The following is a 21833-nucleotide window of genomic DNA, read 5'->3' as shown; positions in this document are numbered from 1 at the left end:
TGGGGTGGGTGGGGTGCAAAAATTCAGCAATCACTACATGAAGAAGGAAGACGACACCGAGAGGCTGGCCCTGTTGCTGCTGGGCTAGTGCCAGTCCCCCTGTGTGCACTGCAGAGACCGGCAGCAGCAGCATTTCCCTGGAAATGGACAGTGTGTCAGTGTGTAATATGAGTTGTAGTAGCCAGGCCCGCATAATCCTATGCATGTGGTTGTACAGGGAAAAACAATGCAGTTCCCAGCATCCCTTCTTCAACCAGCCAAAGTGGCTGGAAGATGATGGGACCTTTATCTGTCCAAGTTCAGCAAGCATAGGATTGCAGGCTAAATGTCAGGATTTGTTTGTTTCTGCATGAGACCACAAAGAGATAGCTTCATTTTCGGTACACATCCTTGTCTTCATATTTAGTTGAGCTTGATGATGGGATAACTATAACTTACCAGGCATATACCTCTGCAAAAATGTGGGCCGGCCTGCTTGGACCCACACTCTGCGGATGCGCCAGTAGTAGGCGGGGGGGTTGGACAGCGGTGCCCTCCGCTCGGCAGCAGCAATCCCCTCTCTGACAAAGGACTGCTTGAGCGCCTTCCATTTGGACCTCAGTTGTCCAACTGTGCGATCGTGGCCCGCTCGCTCCATGCTCCTCTTTATCTGGGCCCAATAAAGTTCATTGCGACAGGAGGAGCTGCCAAACAGCACTGCCACCGCCTCGCTGCGCTTAATGTTGCTGAGGAGGGCCTTGGTCTCCTCATGGTCCCACCTCCTGCCACGCACTGGTGCAGCCATTTTGCAATTTGCACACAAACACACACACCAAGACAGCCACGTGCACAACCACCACTTAACTACACACACACAGACCAAACCATACAAAAACACCACAATGCACAACTACACACACAGACCAGACAAAACCACAACAATGAACAAACAACAGAGGAAATCCAATAATAAGCAAGCACCAGCACTAACACACCACCACCACCACACCACAGAACTCCACCCACAAATCCCCACGCAGACGCAAGCGCAAATACAGATGACATTCAGGAAGTTAGCAGGAAGTTGACGACAGATTTTGCGGAAGTGGAGCTGCAGCCCCGTTTTTTTTTATTGTGACTGTGTGAGGCGGTTAGGTTAACAACAAGACCAGTAAACGCGAGGATCATTAAGCACAAATACACAAAAATTAATAAAATCACAGTCCCTGTCCCTGTCCGAGAAAACAAGACAGCGGGGGAGCGCACAGAAGGCGGGAAAGTGGGAAACATATTTCGGGCAGCAACGAAAAATACGTAAATAATTACGAGAATAGTGGAAAAGTTCTGGCCAAGGCAATCCACCTTCCGAGAGTACGGCAGAAGCAACGGGGGGATTCCCCCCTACGGAGGAAATCACAACATAATATTTACAATATTTTACAATAACGTTGTCCTTATTTTCGCCGTGGTCTCCGTAAAGATTTACGGAGACTACGGGGGTCAAATAAGGACAACGCAAATAAAGTTGTCCTTATTTTCGCTGTAGTCTACGTAAACATTTACGGAGACTACAGCAACTAAATAAGGAACGCGAATGGCGGCTCCCTATGGGGGCCGCCATTCGCGTACGCGCTTTTTTTTTTTAAAGTCACCCGTGATAGGCTACGTGACGATTCACGTAGCCTATCACAGCTGACTTTCCAGATCTAGCCATGATAGGCTACGTGAATCGTCACGTAGCCTATCAGGGGGCGTTTTTTTGTTGTTTTTTTACTTTCGCGTTCGCGGCTGGGCGAGGCGGCAAGCCTCCTCCCCGGCCTGAATTTCGGCCGGGCGAGGCGGGAAGCCTCCCCCCCCGGCCTGAACTTCAGGGGGAGAACCGAAGCGCCTCCCCCACACCGCGAAGCAAGCTTCGACGAAAGGTAAGTGACTTTCGTCCACCCCTAAATTTTACATCATTAGACAGATTTTTAATCCCAATAATAAATATATTGGATCTTCTCATAAAGGCCTCCAGTTGAGAAATTCTGTCAGAGGTATTTTTAAAACAAATTTGTGTTGAAGTTTCATACCCTGCTACTTGGTCTTCTAGCTCGTCTCCATTTTTTGCCATGATGCATTAATTAAATCAACAGCTCCTGGCAAGGCGTTGATGGAATTTGGGATTAAATCCAACCTTTTGGCTTGCTCCATAAATTGCAAAGATAAAGTCTTTGTCAGAGGAACTAATTCCCCTATATCTTCTGTTTTCAAGTTTTGACACAGGAGGTATGTGGGGAGTTGGCAGTGAAGCCATCCCCTTTCTTCTCCTCAGTGCATTCATCTTTCTCTCAGACAGATCTTAGAGGTCCTCAGATGTTCTCAGATGTTGTTAATATTTCTTAAATCATCCCACAGGAGTTGTTGATATTTCTTGAAGCATATATTATTATGGAACACGTCAGCCATGTTTTCTCGTATGAAATAGGAGTCTCATCACATCTTTTTGAGTTGGTAAAGCTCTGGGGAGATAATCCTGGAATCCAGCCCCCCCCCACACTATCTCAAGGGGAGGGATTTTCTCCAAGATGTTGTCCAGATGCCGCCTTGCCCCCCTTTGAATTCCAGGGGGAGATGAAAAGGTTTTTCAACCTTTTAAAAAGCAGTTTGAGAAAGGTCCCATGGGAGAACCCATGGGAAGCTGCCAAAGTGACATCGGTTCCAACCGGAAGTCCCAAAATTCAAAGTGATCTTGATATACTGGAGGACTGGGCAGAAAACAACAGAATGAAATGTAATAGGGATAAATGTCAAGTTCTGCACCTAGGAAAAAGAAAGCAAGTGCACAATAACAAGGATACGTGGCTCAACAACACTACAAGCAAGAAGGATCTTGGAATTGTTGTAGATCACAACCTGATATCAGCCAACAATGTGATGTGGCTGCAAAAAAAGGCAAATGCTCTTTTGGGCTGCATTAATAGAAGCATAGCTTCCAAATCCCGGGAAGTACTAGTTCCCCTCTACTCAGCACTGGTTAGGCCTCACCTGGAGTACTGTGTCCAGTTCTGGGCACCACAGTTTAAGAAGGATGCAGACAAGCTGGAGAGGGTTCAGAGGAGGGAAACAAAGATGATCCGGGGACTAGAAACAAAGCCCTATGGGGAGAGATGGAAAGAAATGCGCATGTTTAGCCTTGAGAAGAGAAGACTGAGGGGAGATATGAGAGCGCTTTTCAAGTACTTGAACGGTTGTCACAGAGAGGAAGGCCAGGATCTTCTCCACCATCCCAAAGTGCAGGACACGGAATCATGGGCTTAAGTGACAGGAAGCCAGATTCTGGCTGAACATCAGGAAAAACCTCCTGACTGTTAGAGCAATACGACAATGGAACCAGTTCCCTAGGGAAGTAGTGGGCTCTCCCACACTGGAGGCATTCAAGACGAGGCTGGACAGCCATCTGTCAGGCATGCTCTGACTTGGATTCCTACATTGAGCAGGGGATTGGACTTGATGGTCTTGTAGGCCCCTTCCAATGCTACTATTCTGTGAACAGCTGGGCTTGTTTAGCTTGGAAAAAAGGAGGGTAAAGGGAGACATGATAGAGGTGTGCAAAAGTACGCATGATGTACAGAATGTGGATAGGGAGACATTTTTCCCCTTCTCTCATAATATAGAACCCAGTGGGGTCATCCCATGAAGCTGATTTGTGGGAGATTCTGGACAGATAAAAGGAAGTACTTCTTCACACTTAGGGATGTACGAAAGTGACTTACCTTTCCGCGGATTACGCTGATGCTGGGGGGGAGGCGTTCTGTCCCTCCCCCCGGAATCCTGGCTGGTGGGGGAGGTGCTCCGTTCCTCCCCTCCGGAATCCTGGCTGGCCAGCTCCGCTCTGCAGGGATTCTGCGGAGCCACTGGCCAGCTCCGCCAGCAGCCAGCCATCTGGCCGCTGGCTAGCAGGGACGCAAATGGCGGCGGCCATAGCCGCCGCCGTTTGCAGACCTGCAGTCAGCCGTGATAGGCTACATAAACATTTACATAGCCTATCACAATGTTTTTTTTAAAATCTAGCTGTGATAGGCTACATAAATCTTTACGTAGCCTATCACGATTTTGTTTTTGTTTTTAACTGGAAATGGCGGTGGCGGCAGCCGGTTGGAAGACCGGCCGCCGCCGCCCCGGAGACGCTGCCAGAACCGCCGCCGCCGCCAGCAAGATCCGCCCAAGGTAAGTCCCATCCCGGGGTGGGGGGGTGGCGGGCCGTTCCACCACAGATTTTGGGGGGCTGAATGCGCTGGCATTCGGCCTCCCCGAGATCCATGGCGGAACTTTTGTACATCCCTATTCACACTGCACATAGTAAAACTATGGAAGTCGTTACCACAAGATGTAGTGATGGCCATCAACTTGGATGGTTTTAAAAGGGGGTTGGACAAAATCTTGGAGGAAAAGCCTATCAATGGCTGATAGCCATGTCCTGATGGCCATGTCCTACCTCCAGTATCAGAGGCAATGTACCTCAGTTCCTGGGGAACATGGGTGGGAGGGTGCTGTTGTGCTCATGCCCTGCTTGTGGTTTCCTGGTCGACAGCTCATTGGCCACTGTGTGAACAGAATGCTGGTCTAGATGGACTCTTGTTGTGATCCATCATGACTGTTTTTATGTTCTTAATGGTAAAGTAAGATGCTGCACATGAACAGTCCTAAGAGGTACCAAAATCCAGCTGCTTTGCCAGCATGCAGAGAAGTTTTTTAATGTGAACTCCTCACTCTCAATGAAAGGATTGATTGCTCTGTAACTGTAGCCCTATTCAGGAGTTCTAAACTGAGGAAAGTGAAGTTGCACAGAAGGGGAGGGCACTAGCCCTGCCCTCATTGTTGCCCTTAGGTATGTCTGTCACTGGAAAATCCAGTTATTTTTGGGCTCAATGGAGTTCTGCAGTGGCTACAACTTGTTTTGTCTCTGAGAGACAAGCTGTGGGCTGTTCCAGGCTGTAGGCTGTTTTTGGGGGGTGGGGTGGGCGGAGGTTCTGCAATTTGCAAACTGAGAGGGAAGGTGATATGTGCAAAAAACACCAGGAAGGAAAAGATCTGAAGCACCACTAATTATGGTCTATATTGTTTAAATTGCTCTGCAGAACATTTTTTGAAATTTGTACCATGCATGCACTTTTTTTATAGACATTACTCAGTGGCAATTGGGGATCTTTTCCCTCCTGGTGTTTTCTGCAATTTGCACACATTTCTCAGCAATTTGCACAAAATATGCAATTTGGGCTGCCATTTGCACAAATTCAGCCTCCATTTGTGCAAATTGCTCAGACATTTGTGCAGATTGCAGAACCAATCCCCCCACTCACAAATATTGCACAAAATTTCCAGAAAATCCCACTGCCCCAATTCTCTGCAGATAAACTTGGGTGCTGCAGCAAGAACTGAATGGGGGGGGGGAGCCTGGGAAAATTCATCAAACTCCACCCCCCAAATGGATTTCTCTGACATCCCCACTCACCATTTCCATTGCCCTCTACATGTGGAGGGCAGCTTTTTGAAGGGAAATGCCTCCTCTGTCTGTGGAGGCTTCTCCTCATGATTTGGATCCCTGAGGCTCTCCCTTTCAGAAAGTCACCCTCCACACGTAGAAATGATGTTCAAGGGGTGGGCTTAGCATGCCCCCCCACACGTATACACACATTTATTTTTCTCATTTTTAGAACCCCTCAGTAGGATTTATATGAACTAAAATGTCAGATGTTTCATAGGTGGTCATAGTGGTTAGTGTTAACCAAGTTCAAATTGCCACTCAACTAGCTTCACCTTGGGCCAATCACCATCTCAGTCTACCACAAAAAACAAAAGAAGAGCCAAGGGCCTATCTAGACCAGTATTCTGTTCACACAGTGGCCAACCAGCTGCCTGTGGGAAACCCACAAGCAGCACATGAATGCAATATCACCCTTCCACAATTGGTATGCAAAGGTATACTGCTTCTGATACTGGTGGTAGTACATAGCCATCAGGACTAGTAGCCATTGATAGCCTTATCCCCCATGAATTTGTCCAATCCTTTTTACAACCATCCAAAATGGTGGCCATCACTACAACGTGTGGTAGCAAATTCCATAGTTTAACTGTATGCTTTGTGAAGAAGTTCTTCCTTTTATCTGTCCTGTGTCTCCCACCATTCAGCTTCATTGTTCCTGGTATTGGTTTATGTGCCTGAGAGAAAAGAAAGTCTCTCTATCCACTTTCTCCACACCTTGCATATTTTTCACACCTCTAGCGTGTCACCTTTAGGATAAACATATAGAGTCAAAGCTTTCTGAGATGTCAGTGTTACTCTCCACACCCTCTATGAGGGGGAGGGGGTGAGGAGCGCGGACTCCTGAGTCCAAGGTTGGAGCTCTGTCTCTGGCCTCAGATCCAGGAATCCAATGTATCTGTCTAGGGGCCATAGTACTGCTCTCTTAATTGTTTTCCTCTTCCCTCCTTATTCCTTTTTCCTTTGTGTCATGTCTTTTTAGATTGTAAGGCTGCAGGCAGGTGCTGTTTTCTTTTACTGATAATTTGTAAACCACTCCAGGATGTGTTTTGTGTGAAGAGCAGGATAAAAAGACTCAAAATAAATAAATGGGGAACCATGTTGCAATTGTTTGTCATATACCTGTTAAAGATAGGGATGTCAGAGAATTCTGCCACTGATCTCGGGGAGGCTGAATGCCAGCGCATTTGGCCCCTCGAAATCGGTGGCAGAACGGTCTGCCCCCCCGCCCCCCCGGGACGAGACTTACCTGTGGCAGATCTTCCTGGCGGCTGCAGCGGTGGCTGCGGCAGTGGTTCGGCGGCAGCAGCTGCGGTGGCCGGTCTTCTGACTGGCTGCCGCCGCCACCATTTCCAGTTAAAAACAAAACAAAACAAAAAAAACGTGATAGGCTACATAAAGATTTACGTAGCCTATCACGGCTAGATTTTAAAAAAACACCGTGATAGGCTACATAAATCTTTACGTAGCCTATCATGGCTGACTTAAAAAACAAAACAAAAAAGCGTGCGTACGCAAATGGCAGCGCCCATGGGTGCCGCCATTTGCGTTCCTTATTTTGGCATGTCTTAGTCTACGTAAACATTTATGTAGACTAAGACGGCGAAAATAAGGGGAACGCAAATAGCGTAGATGCTACGCTATTTGCGTTCCCCTTATTTTCACTGTCGTAGTCTACGTAAATGTTTACGTAGACTAAGATGTGCCAAAATAAGGAACGCAAATGGCGACGCCCATGGGCGCTGCCATTTGCGTACGTGTGTTTTTTGTTTTGTTTTTTTACTCAGCCATGATAGGCTACGTAAACATTTACGTAGCCTATCACAGCTGACTGCAGGGACGCAAACGGTGGCGGCTACGGCCGCCACCATTTGCGTCCCTGCTAGCCAGTGGCCGGATGTCCAGCTGCTGGCGGAGCTAGCCGGCGGCTCTGCAGAATCGCTGCAGAGCATAGCTGGCCGGCCAGGATTCCAGGGGGGGGAGGAACGGAGCGCTTCCCCCCCCCCGGCGAGGATTCCGGGTGAAGGGATGGAACGCCTCCCCCCGCACCATCAGCATAATCCCCGAAAGGTAAGTGATTTTTGTACATCCCTAGTTAAAGATGAGGAACGACTTGGTAAGGATCACAAGCATGATTGAATACACAGGCATCCAAAAATAGACCTTAAAGAGGTAAGCTCTCAAAACCCTCAGCCAGTCAGTTTTGCTTTCTCTCACTGTTGTGTGGGTGTATGTGCACACATGGTATGTTCTTATCTTCCACCCCAAATGGAATTCTTACCCATCCCTATGTTACAGAGTAAGTTTTATCTGACAACACTTGAGACAGAAGAAAACTGCAAGATTGACATAAGACTTTACTTAATACTAACAGGCATCTTCTTGTCACAACTAAGAAACAGACAAAGTAATTAAGCAAAAATGAAACCAAAACCAGCACCCCAACTCCCTACACACATTAACCATGTTCTGGCTTTTCAACCAGTTATATACCTGTCTATAAGTAGGCTGTTTCTTACTCCAACAGACTATCCTTGATGGAACTACGCTGATGAGTCCATGCCTAGTGGTGTGAACCTACTTTCACATCACATGGAAAGACCCAAATGCAGATGTTTCTCCTTCGCACTACAGTCATTTAACAGTGACAGAGTGTTGGTTCAGCAAAGGAAAGAAGTTCATTTCTCTCTTCTCCCTGCAGCACATTGGTAGAATAATGGCTGCAAGTAGGCTGGAGAATTCTGCAATGGAAGCAAAAGTGTTGGGATATCTATGAATCTGACCTGGGACTGGCTTTTCCCAAGTCGCATGGATTCTGGGGACTTGTGCACATGTTTTTTGTTTTGTTTTAATTTTTTCGGTTTTACTTTCTGGAATTTTATGCACATTTAGTCCAAGAAAAGTAAGTAAAATTAAAAACAAACAAACAAACAAAAACAGCATGAAAATGTGCATTTTGGGAGGATTTGTGCATTGGGAGGGGTTGTGCATTTTCATAAGTGCAAATTTGCACAAGTGTGAATTTGTGGAAATTTGAGAAATTGGGAAAAAACGATTTCTGTGAATGAGCAGACAATGGAACTAAAAGTATCTGACAATCCACAAAATGCAGATGGAATGGATTTTACAAAATCTGTACACCTCTACAAGCAAGAAAACATGAAAAATGAAAAGGCAGGTTTGGGTAGGGGTGGACGAGTCACTTACCTTTTCTCGCAGCTTGTTCGCGGTGGGGGGAGCGCTTCGCTGCTCCCCCCGCGAAGTTCAGGCCGGGGGGGGAGGCTTCCCGCCTTGCCCGGCCGAAATTCAGGCCAGGGAGGAGGCTTCCTGCCTCGCCCGGCCGAAATTCAGGCCGGGGAGGAGGCGCCTCGCCTCGCCCGGCCGCGAACGCGGAAGTAAACAAACAAACAAAAAAAAACGCCCCCTGATAGGCTACGTGACGATTCACGTAGCCTATCACGGCTAGATCTGCAAAGTCACGGGTGACTTTAAAAAAAAAAATCACGGGTGACTTAAAAAAAAAAAAAGCATGTACGCGAATGGCGGCCCCCATAGGGAGCCGCCATTCGCGTTCCTTATTTAGTTGCTGTAGTCTACGTAAATGTTTACGTAGACTACGGCGAAAATAAGGGCAACGCAAATAGCGTTGCCCTTATTTTCGCCGTAGTCTACGTAAAGATTTACATAGACTACAGCGACCAAATAAGGAACGGGAATGGCAGCTCCCTATGGGGGCTGCCATTATCCGTACACACTTTTTTTTTTTTTTTTAAGTCACCCGTGATAGGCTACGTGACGATTCACATAGCCTATCACGGCTGACTTTGCAAATCTAGCCATGATAGGCTACGTGAATCGTCACGTAGCCTATCAGGGGACTTTTTTTTTTTCTTTGATTGCAATGGCGGCGGCGGCAGCCGGTCAAAAGACCGGCTGCCGCTCCCGCCCTGCTTGAACACCCGACGAACCGCCAGCCGGACCCGCCGCCGGGAGGGACATTCAGGGAAGGTAATTCCCGTCCCGGGGGGTGTGCGGGGGGCGGGGGGGTGCGGAGGATTTCTCCCCGAAACTTGTTCGGGGGGCCGAACATGTTGGCGCTCGGCCCCCCAAAGTTTCGGGGAGAAATTCTCCGCCATCCCTAGGTTTGGGGTGAATATTTTCTCATGATCCAAAATTACAAACTTTTGAACTGATAATCAAACACAAAAATGCACTGCAGGACTACTTAGCATAGTCAATATCTCCAGGAAGGCCGTCCATCAAGAACATGCATTATGAGACCTTTAATGATTAAAGTCATCTAAACCCAATTGCTATGATGCTCAGCGTTTCACAACAAGTGTGGGCCAGACTCAGTTTACACCCCTGCCCCCTTTAACCAGTAAATAACAATGTGAACTTTGGAATAACTTTATGATTATCAAATATAAATGGACAGAGATAAATATGTACAGATGAAAGACTCATAAAAACAATACACATATACAATTACTTACAGAAATATGGAAAATACTGGACCACTCCAAGGGAAGGAATAGTTAGATATATCCCTAGGGAAGAAATAAATCCATAAATGATAAATCCACAAATGAAGAATTCCAGAAAGTAGTGTAATTAGGGGTGTCAGAGAATTTCTCACCGAAACTTAGGGGGGCCGAGTGCCAACGTATTGGGCTCCCCGAAGTAGTTTCGGGGAGAAATTCTCCCCCCCGCCCCCCCCGGGATGGGACTTACCATTCCCGAATGTTGCTCCCGGTGCCGGGTCGCAGCAGCGGTTCAGCAGGGCTTCGACAGGGGCGGGGGCGGCAGCCGGTCTTTCGACTGGCTGCCACCGCCGCCATTCCAAGAAAAGTAAAAAAAAAAAAACGCCCCCGTGATAGGCTACGTGACGATTAACGTAGCCTATCACGGCTAGATTTGCAGAGTCAGCCGTGATAGGCTACGTTAATCATCACGTAGCCTATCACGGGTGACTTTAAAAAAAAAAAAAAGCATGTACGCTAATGGCAGCCCCCATAGGGAGCTGCCATTCGCGTTCCTTATGTGGTCTCTGTAGTCTACATAAAGATTTACGTAGACTACGGCGAAAATAAGGGCAACGCAAATAGAGAGCCCTTATTTTCGCTGTAGGCTATGTAAATCTTTACGTAGACTACAGGGACCAAAGAAGGAACGCAAATGGCGGCTCCCTATGGGGGCTGCCATTTGCGTACATGCTTTTTTTTTTTTCAAAGTCACCCGTGATAGGCTACGTGACGATTAACGTAGGCTATCACTGCTGACTTTGCAGATCTAGCCATGATAGGCTACGTTAATCATCACGTAGCCTATCACAGGGGTGTTTGTTTGTTTTTTCGCGGCCGGGTAGACGGGGCGCTTCTACCCGGCCTGACTTTCGCCGGCGGGGGATGGGGCGCCTCCCGCCCAGCCTGAATTTCGGCCGGGCGAGGCAGGAAGCCTCCCCCCCCTCGCATGAACTTCGGGGGGAGAAGCGAAGTGCCTCCCCCCCACCGCGAAAAAAGCTGCGGGACAAGGTAAGTCCCTTTCGTACATCCCTAACTATGGTGCAAAATCTAGGGTGGAAACTTGTACAATGGTGAAGAAAGAGGAAATTCATCACCAGAAAAGAGGACAAAGGAGGACACCAATTCGCATAAAACTGCAAATGCTGACATATATGTACAGATGCAATGTTAGAAGTAATTGCTATAATTTAAATAGAAATACTATATATCTCACTGTAGTGGGAAGACTGTGATCAAGGGACCTGTGTGCCTCTTCAGTCCACTGTCTTTATTCTAATTGTGAGTGGGCTCATTCAAGGGCCCTGTTCTTCTTTCTTATGGTTCTTGATCTTTAAGCCAAGCTTGGACTGAATAGAGGATGCCTTCAAATAGAGGACACTCCTTTGTGAAGAAGGACACATGCCCACACTAACCAAATGACATCGAAGGAGGCTGATGAGGGACCGTACTAAAAAAGAACAAGAAATAGTATTTTAGGAGACTATCATGCCATCTCAATATTGTAGGAATTAGACTATTCATCTCTAATCTAATCTAAACTCTGTGCATTTACTGTTGTGTGGTGGGGAATCACTTGGCAACAATGAACGTTTTGGCAATATTTAAAGCAATGTTAACTTTTTCTACCATGTGAAACTCACCAGTGTAGCAGAAGGTCATAATCATGACCAGATTTAAAGCTTGTCCATCCTGCTGAGTAAATAATAATTTAAAACTCCTTATTCCCAGCTGAACACAAGGCATTCACTTTGCGTTCCCCACCTCTGTTGTCTAAAAGCATTTCCAATCTTGCACAACAGTGGGGGAAAGAAATAACAACAGTAATGCACAGAAAGTGGATCCCAGTGCTGACTCAAACCAGTTAGTAGAAGTCTGTTCCTAAGATCTACGTCTTTAGAGACAGAGGAGAGGGAAAAACACTTGGATGAAACTGCTTTGATTTTATAAAGTACAACAAAAGTCCTAACCCAGATGTCAGGTCAGCCAGTGTGAGTAGCATTAAGGGCACAGTCCTACTGCTGCTATGGCTCTATGGAGTAGCAGACCATTTTTTAAAACTTTCCGGAATTTTATGCAAATTTAGTCATAGAAATTATATATATATATATATATATATATATATAGCCAAAAATGCACATTTCCCCATAGGCTAAAGCATGAAGATGCACATTTTGGGTGGATTTATGCATTTTCACAAGTGCAAATCTGTGCAAATCCAAATTTGTGCAAATTCAGGAAATGAGAAAAACGATCCCATCAATAAGAGGAGGATGGAGCGAAAGACTCCTAAGAATTTGCAAAACACGGATGGAACAGATTTTACAAAATCTGTACATCCCTGTGTCTAAGTGTATGCGGGGCCTGTTTGACTGTTACATTAGGCTGAATCCACTTTCCTAATATTCATAGATGCAGAGTGAAATTAAAGCAGAAGCCAAATGCTGCATTGTTAGTACACTCCATATCTTATTAGGCATTTCTGTACAATGGTCAATACTGTTCTTGTCTTACAGATGAAAACATCTCCCTTGAGAAATATGCCTCCTGCACAGATGAGCTGAGAAATAGTTGCTCTGTACTGGGAAAGACTGTACTAAATCCTTCATGACAAGGGTTGAGTTTACACAGCCATATCGGCTTGCTTACTTATCTGCATTCTCTGTTGATAGGGTTTGTTTTTGTTTTAAATTTCTTTCAGTAAGTGAGTTAAGCACTAATTCACATGCCCAGTTTGCAGTGTCAACGTTGTGTGTGTGTGTGTGTGTTTAAATGAATTCATTTCTCATATTAAAATTATTTCCTGTGAATTATTTAATGTGTGCCCAGATCATGCCTGACCATTGGGGGGAAAACTCCTCCTTCTCCTCCCCCCCCTTTGGTTCTGGTAAGTCACCTTCTCAGTGTATATTGCATAGGGAAGGCTTCTTTCAGTTGTGGATGGGTGAGCAATTTGCTCTATCAAAGGATTTTTTTTTTTTAAGGATTTACCACCTGAACCAAGCCAGAGTTGCATTCTGCACCATGAGCATTCTAAGGAAGCTCATCTTGAGGAAAATGTGCACCTAAAAGCACATGTTAGGGGAAAGTATGCACAAAATGCATGCATTTGAGAAAAGTGGGCATAAAACTGCATTTCTGCAATATAAAACATACTTGGGGAAAATATGTACATTTAGAAATACATACACAAAATGCACACTTTTGTGTACATTAGCAAAAAAATGCACTAAAAACATACACATTTCCATACTTACTATTTTTTTAAAACAACAGCAGCCCTGACAGCAGGGCAGAACAACCCTGTTCTTGGAATACTGACAATCTGGGTGGGCAAGACCATGAATTACAGATCCATCCATTTTTACTTTTGATTCACAGTGGACAGTATCCAATGGTGTCATCATGGAAACTCAAATAGTGCTAGCAGAGCTCTGCCAAATCTTTCCATTGTGCAAGTGGCTGCCCATTACACTTGCACAAGTGGTTGCACAATGGCTTGTGCAAGAGGGATGCAGAACAGGTTGCAGAAGCGTGATATACAACTGGTTGTGCAACAGATTGCGCAACTGGAATGCACAACTGCTTGCACAACCACTTGTGCAACCATGATTGTGGGGACTGGACCTGATGGTCTTATAGGCCCCTTTCAACCCTCCTATTCTATGATTCTAAGCACAAGTTTAGTTGGATTCTCCTCTTGCTCATAGTTCGGAACCTAATTTCCACTAGCTAGGGATGGAGTGGATGCCCGACTAGGTCCAGGAGTCCATCAAGCTCCCCCCACTCACCGGTGCACCATGCCTGCTGAGCCTCTAGCCTCGCTCGCCCCCTCTCATGCCCTCCTGGATGTTCCCCTCACTCACCCAGATCCATCTGTGAGTGCCCACCATTTTGCCAAGCTAATTTTTGCTGGGAAAAGGAGGTAATCAAAATGTGTATATTTAAATATGTGCAAATTTGGGCTGGGAAAGGCTGATCTATGCAATATTAGAGGCATAAATGGCCCATTTACACCTTTCATACCAAGCTTTCCCAGCCCAAATTTGTGAATATTTAAATATGCACATTTTAATTACTTCCTTTTTTCTGTATAAATAAGCTTGGCAAAATGGCAGGCGCTTGTGGGTGGGATCCAGGATGAGTGTGGGTGGCTCAGAGAGATCATGGGGTCACAAGTGCAGATCTGGGCAGGCTCAAGTGGGGGCAGTCTTTCAGCGGTTGCCCACCGATACTGGACGGGGGTGGGTTTGTTGATCCCTTCTGCTAGTGTGACGTCATTTGCACTGACAGAATGACGCAGCTGGATACTGCCCATGGGGTTTAGGTAGAATATTGAGGAGTGGGGGGATTTTGGCGAAAACCACAAAGCAAACTGGAAGGGGAAGGAAGAAAGAATTTAGGGTAGATAGCAAAACAGTTCAGGGGGGAGGTGGCTTACAGTTAGGGTTGGCGGAGAATTTCTCCCCGAAACTTCGGGGGGCCGAGCGCCAACGTGTTCGGCCGCCCGAAGAAGTTTCGGGGAGAAATTCTCCGCACCCCCCCCCCGGGACGGGACTTACCTTTGGCGAATGTCCTTCCCGGCGGCGGGTCAGGCCGGCGGTTTGGTGGGTCTTCGTCCGGGGCGGGAGCGGCAGCTGGTCTTTCGGCCGACTGCCGCGGCCGCCATTCCAATAAAATAAAAAAGAACAAAAACACCCCCGTGATAGGCTACGTGATGATTAACGTAGCCTATCACAGCTAGATTTGCAAAGTCAGCCATGATAGGCTATGTAAATTGTCACGTAGCCTATCACGGGTGACTTAAAAAAAAAAAAAGGCGCGTACGGATAATGGCGGCCCCCATAGGGAGCCGCCATTCCCGTTCCTTATTTGGTCGCTGTAGTCTACGTAAATCTTCACGTAGACTATGGCAAAAATATGGGTAACGCTATTTGCGTTGCCCTTATTTTCGCCGTAGTCTACGTAAAGATTTACGTAGACTACAGCGACCAAATAAGGAACGCGAATGGCGGCTCCCTATGGGGGCCGCCATTTGCGTATGTGCTTTTTTTTTTTTTTAAAGTCACCCGTGATAGGCTACGTGACGATTTACGTAGCCTATCACGGCTGACTTTGCAGATCTAGCCATGATAGGCTACGTTAACCATCACGTAGCCTATCACGGGGGCGTTTTTTTTTTTTTAACTTTTTAGTTCGCAGCCGGGCGAGGCGAGGCGCCTCCTCCCCGGCCTGAATTTCGGCCGGGCGAGGCAGGAAGCCTCCCCCCCGGCCTGAATTTCGGCTGGGCGAGGCGGGAAGCCTCCCCCCCCGGCCTGAACTTCACGGGGGGGCAGCGAAGCGCCTCCCCCCCACCGCGAAAAGCTTTGAGGACAGGTAAGTGACTTTCGTCCATCCCTACGTACAGTTCTAGAGCTAGAGAGTTTATTACTCCCCCCTTTCATTCTTCTTTATAAAAATATAACAACAACAACAACAACAACAACAACAGCAACAACAAAAACAACAACAACAATAATACTAATAATAATAATAATACATATTTCTTTTCTCTTTTTAAAGCCAGTGGCAGCAGAGTTCTGGCCACTGCCACCACCATTCTTCCTTCCCAGAGTACCCTAGTGTGCCCACATGCATGTTATTTGTCCCTTGGGGAGGGTGAGGTGACAGAAGCCGGAAAAAGCTGGCAGAATGCTTAGAGTCTTATGACTTCAATGCTTGTCAGCCTCAAATGTTCAGGGTGATTGGAAGGCCGCACCCATTTGGGAAATCATCCCTATTATTTCTGTGGGTATTTCTGCCTGCATTTTCAGGGCGTATTTCCACAGCAGAAGTTGTTGAGTCTTTTGTTTTCAAAGTAGGCTAGTTCATATCCCTGTTTGCATCCTGGCAGAAATGCATCTGCATTATTGCAATGGTGCTTAGCTGTCACTTACTGCTAATCCATGTAATGTGCTGATTGGTTAGAGATGGACGAATCTCTCAGCTTTGCTTTTTTTCTCTCATTTGCCCAGTCTTACATTTGGGTCATCCCAAATGTTGAGATTTTCTCCAATTCTAATTTTGGCATGTCCCAAATTTTGAGATTGCCCTCCCCCCCAAAAAAATCACATGAAAAACTGTATACAGTTTTTGTGTGCATTTCTCCTCATACATCCGTTTTGTACACAGTTTTACCTAATATACACATTTTTGTGAGACATTTTTCCAAGATAATGCACTTTTGAACACTATTTCCCATAATATACACATTTCTGTGTGTGCATTTCCCTAATATATCTATTTTGGTATGCAGTTCTGATTGGAGAACTCCACTTCTAAATTCAAAGTGTGAGATTCGAAGGATAAAGTGGTTCAGTTTGTGAATTGAGTTCAGATGTGTGAAATTAGGTAAATTCACCTTAAACTGTGAACCAAATGCATTTATCCCTCATCCTTATGGTTGGCTTGCTATTGCTTATCCAGTCTGAGACTTAGCAATTCCCCAAGGTTGCTCAAAATACAGATCTATTGTGCTTCCTTCTCCATTCTGTGTCATTGAATTAAATGTGTTACATCTTGTGCAATAGGTCACTTAAAAATGTCGATTCAAGTTAATTTTCAGAAAGCTCTGCTTTATTTGGGTAGCTGTGAATGTAATTTTTTTTCTTCTAAATTGAGGACTCAGAAACCTTTGGTCTAAACTATTCATTACATCCCTAGGTAGAAGGCTGTGCCTACAGAATATAAAGGACCATGTTTAAAGGGGAATTGGTGTATCATAGCTGGCCGGCTGGAAGGCATCCCGAGTGTACGGGCCGCAGCTCTTCATAATTGACTTTCTCTGCTCTGCTGATTTAATTACTGGGAAGAGTTTTGCTTATAAAATGAGTAGTCAGGTTTCATACATTATTAGTTCTGTTACATTACAGTGTCACTGTTGCACAGCTTACATTTCATGCCCCGACTTGCCTTTTCCTGACCTTGGCGGCATTCTTCCATTGCTCTTAAGGACATAGCAGCGTAAGACTGTTACAGTGAGCCAGTGTGGTGTAGTGGCGAGAGTGTTGGACTGGGAGCCAGGAGATCCGGGTTCTAGTCCCCACTCAGCCATGGAAGCTCATGGGGTGACTTTGGGCCAGTCACAGACTTTCAGCCCAACCCACCTCACATCTGTTGTTGTGTGGACAAAATGGAGAGGAGGAGGATAACCTAAGCTGACTTGGGTTCCTTGCAAGAGGAAAAAAGGTGAGATAGAAATGCAATAATAATAATAAAAAAGACGAGCCCTGCTGGATCAGACGAAGGGTCCATCTAGTCCAGCATTCTGCTCACACAGTAGCCAGCCAGCTGCCAGTTCCCCAGCAACTGGTGTACATAGACACATTGCCTCTAATACTGGTATCATCCAAATTGGTGGCCGTCACTACATCTTGTGGAAGTGAATTCTGTAGTTTGATTACGTGCTGTGTGAAGAAGCCCTTTTTTATCTGTCCTAAACCTCCCACCAATGAGCTTCATGGGATGACCCCACTGGGTTCTAGTATTATAAGAGAGAGGGGGGGAAAGTCTCCCTATCCACTTTCCCCATACCATGCCTAATTTGGTACACCTCTATCATGTCTCCCCTTACTTGCCTTTTTTCTAAGCTAAACAATTGCAGATGTTGTAACTTTTCCTCATAAGGCAATTGCTCCAGCCCTATAATCATCTTAGTTGCCCTTTTCTGCACTCTTCTTGGGATGCATTGGGGAGAAGTCAAGTCTGGGTTGCCCTGGGACTGAGGAGCAGAAGAGAAGCACACTCTGACTGCTGTTGGACAGGGAACCTAGGACCATGGGGAGGCGACATTCCCTGCCTGGTAGGAATATCATCAAGGAAAGGGGGAGATGAACCATCTAGCATCCATTGGCCAGAGAAAGAGCAGCTGCAGCAACCTTGCTTCCCCCTTCCCTGCCAGAAAGAACATTAAGCCCAGGGACTGCAGAAACATTGGCAGGGAAAACTCTGGCTCCATCAAGAATACTAGTGTGGGATGATCAGCTTCACCTAAACTGGATATAAATGCCCAACCCCAGCTCACCACTTCATTTAGATTTTTTTCCCCCTTACAGATTCTGTGGTTATCCTGAGAGGACTCTAACTGAGCCTGAAATAACCGGATGTTTGTTTCTTGATTACGTTTTATTTATGTATGTATGTATGTATGTATGTATGTATTTATTTATTTTATATAGTGCTGTACTGAAAATTTCTCCCACATTTTTTTTTTACCGTTCTCATTCAATTTGAGAGAAAAGAAATTGGTTTCGAAAAGAAACTCAAAGGAGGAGACATTTTGGAGAAATTATCATGGGCTGGGTTTGGGGTTCTTGTGATGCTTACCTTGCTTGTGAGGTGGCTAAGGAGTGTGCATGAGGGTCCTGTCTGCCATTGTACAGTAATCTCTGTGGCAGCCTGTAGCCTCCTCAGTTTCACAAACTTCAGTTAAAGCCATCATGAGGAAGACATTGTGGGGCAATTCCTCCCATGGGCCTTTTTCAGTTCAGGAATGGCAGGTGGCCTGGGAGGCTGCAGAGCAATGGAAAGATGTGTAATAGAGAGGGGAAACACACACAGCACCCTCGGCCACCTTGTAGTGATTAGGTAAGCTCAAAAATACCACCAAAAAGCAATTCAAAATTCTGCCTCAAAAAAGGGAAGTGTCAACACAATTTATGCTGTTGCCACCTACAGAAGCAGTGCAATAAACCAAAAACCCTTAGAAAAAGAGAAAGAAGCTGTGCTACGAGCCCTGCCAATGGCGAGCCCTATCTGTGAGAAACAGTTGGAAAATGTATCCCCTCCCTCGGAGAAATTTGGTGAAATTGTCCCCCAATTTCTCTGCCCACAAACAGGCTGGGGAATTTTGAGAGGCCATTTGGCACAGATCTGATTTTATATATTCATCCTTTTGAGAGTAATCCGATGCCCCTAGACAGCATCTGTAGGAGATAGGATTTTTCAGTTTCCCAGCTCCGGGCTCGAAACCAGCATTACAAGCTCATAGCTGGGAAACCATGCTCCCCTCCCCCCTAACCCTCATAGCTTGCCCAGAGAGAACCACACCACTGCCACCTCCGTGCTCATAAACATGGAGCACAGAGGGTTGAAAACGGGGTGTTCCTGGGTGTGGGGATGGGAGGAGACCATGGAAGACCATTGTTTTAGACAGCTTCCTATGTGGTCTCCAGCCCTGTTCCCTCACCCACCCCTAGGCAGCACTTAGACACATGAATATGTGCATCCAAGGCAAAGTGCAGGGTGGCTGCAGCATGGAGGGAATCCTTTCCTCTGGGCTGCTTCTGCCCTGCATTGGATAGGCAGTCAACTCCAACTTTAGGGGAGTTCGGAGGTGCCCATCTGTCTCTGTAGGATTGTACCATTCATTATATTTGTAATCCACCCAATGACAAGCATTCTCTGGGCAGATGAAAACACAGTTAAAAAGAATAAAACATACAAATAACTGAAAGCATAAAATATGATACAAAATGACAAACAGCAGAGGAATAGATAACTATTTTCCCCAAAGCCAGTTGATCCCTTTGATAGCCTGTTGATAGTTATCCTTCTGTGGGGATAACTATTCCCCACAAAGCTCTGAGCCCATCTAGCTTACATATTGGTGGTGGGCAGGGTGATAGAGAGACCATTGGATTCTGAGGATCCTGGCCTGTCCTCTCCTCTCCCCTCCCCACACACTGGAATGACCCCTTTTCGACCTGGACCAGGTCATCCAAGGTTGCTGCTGTTGCAACCTCAGAAAACAGCCAGCGTGGTTCTTTTCATGATGACTGCGAGGGGGTGGAGGGTGGGATCCAAGATCAGATCCCACCCTCCTGAGGTTGTAGGAGTATCTATGGACTCAGGAGGGGGGATCTGAAATATCCTATGTTCCCTGGGATTCTCATTCAGGCACCATAGGATTGCTGCGCCCATCAGTCAATTTCTCTGCCTGTGCAACTATCTATATTCAGTTATTCTGCTTCCTATGCTTTTGACTAGAGAGCACAACGTTAACCAATAATGGTGATGCAATGCACAACACTGCCTTAGTCTGTACTGCACTTTGTGTCTCTCTGATTTTTTTTGTTTTTATATTAGGAACATGATTTTTAATTGTGGATATTAACCTGCATCCCACACATATAGGGATATACGAAAGTCAGTTACCTTTTCGAAGGGTGACATTCGCGGTGCGGGAGAGGCGCTATGTCCCTCTCCCCAAAATTCTCTCTGGTCGGCTCCGCTCCGTGGAGACTCCGCAGAGCCAACCGCCGGGGCTGCCCACAGCCAGACATCCGGCCACTTGGCAGCCTGCAGGGACACAAATGGTGGCTGCAGTAGCCGCCACCATTTGTGTCCCTGTATTTTGCTGTGATAGGCTATGCAAATATTTACGTAGCCTATCATGGCAAAAAACCAAACAAACAGCGAACACAAATGGCGGCGGCTACGGCAGCTGCCATTTGCGTTCCCCCTTTGTTTTTTTTTGCCGTGATAGGTTACGTAAATATTTACGTAGCCTATTATGGCAAAAAAAAAGGGGAGAATGCAAATGGTGGTCACTACGCAATCTGTGCCCCTCTCTTTTGCCATAATAGCCTACGTAAATATTTACGTAGGCTATCACAGCAAAAAAAAAGGGAACGCAAATGCAGGGAATTTGCGTTCCCTTTTTTTTGCTGTGATAGGCTATGTAAATACTTACGCAGCCTATCATGGCTTCCGCAGGGATGCAAATGGCGTCCCTGCATTAGCCGTGATAGGCTACGTAAGTATTTACATTGCCTATCATGGCTATAGTGATGAAGTGCATGGCAGCTGCGGATGCGGCCACCATTCGCAAGTCAGAGCAAACGGCAGCAGGTAGGTGTCTCATTTCGCGGGCCTTTTGCAGGGTGGGGGGGCAGGGGGGCTTTGTTCCGCCATGGATTTCAGGGGGCCGAATGCACTGGCATTCGGCCTCACTGAGATCCGTGGCAGAATACTCTGACATCCCTACACCCATAACATGAATTCAGATCTGCTTTCTGGAAGATCATATTCCTGCTTTGGCAAATAAGTGTCCTGAAGATACAACGCCAAGATACAGGGAGGTATAAATATCTGTAAAAATCAATGGCACTTTCCCCACTTCCTTAAAAATAGGCCATGTGTGTATAACATGTTTTCCTCACTCCAGTGTAGGGATGTCAGAGAATTCCACCAGGGACTGAAATGGGATTGAATTCCCTTCAATCTGTGCCAGGGAATCCTCTGCGGAACGGCACCATGAGGTCCTGCGGAGCCAGCAGTCATGCGGCTTTTTTTTTTTTGTCATGATCTGCACAGTGTCACAAAATTTTCGTAAATAAAAACGAAAGGTAGTATATTTCGATAATAAATATGTACTTTTTTAAAAAAATGAATTGTGTACACCGCCTTGTTTGTGGGTGTTCTTTTTCAATTGAAATCCCCCATCTCCGTTTACTTTCAGCCAAAACACTTCCTCCTCCTCGGGGCTTCCCAAAACAAGGCTGCCCTAGGTGTGCCTGAGCGATGCACTCTTTGTTTAAAGCAACGCTGTTTGAAAGAAAGAAAGAGAAAGAGAGAGAGAGAGAGGGAGAAAGAGAGAAAGAAAGAAAGAAAGAAAGAGAGAGAGAGAGAGAGAGAGAGAAAGAAAGAAAGAAAGAAAGAAAGAAAGAAAGAAAGAAAGAAAGAAAGAAAGAACCTTTTAAAATGACCATGCTGGTCTGGAGCCCGGCATGAGTATTATTCCCCCTGCTAGGCTTTCTATTTCTACA

The 21833-nt window shown here is 46.1% G+C and overlaps 1 protein-coding gene across 1 annotated transcript in view; it reads right to left on the bottom strand.

Moving 5' to 3' along the window:
- Positions 1–21833, bottom strand: part of LOC146346579 (uncharacterized) — a 53963-nt gene that overhangs the window by 1029 nt on the left and 31101 nt on the right. The gene's annotated exons all lie outside the window — the stretch shown is intronic.

The sequence above is a fragment of the Heloderma suspectum genome, chromosome 4 (assembly GCF_057233095.1).
Source record: "Heloderma suspectum isolate Gila_16-S chromosome 4, 16-S_ref, whole genome shotgun sequence".
Taxonomy (NCBI): Eukaryota; Metazoa; Chordata; class Lepidosauria; order Squamata; family Helodermatidae; genus Heloderma; species Heloderma suspectum.
The sequence above is the reverse complement of the archived record's forward strand: the minus strand, read 5'-3'. Positions and strand labels throughout refer to the sequence as shown.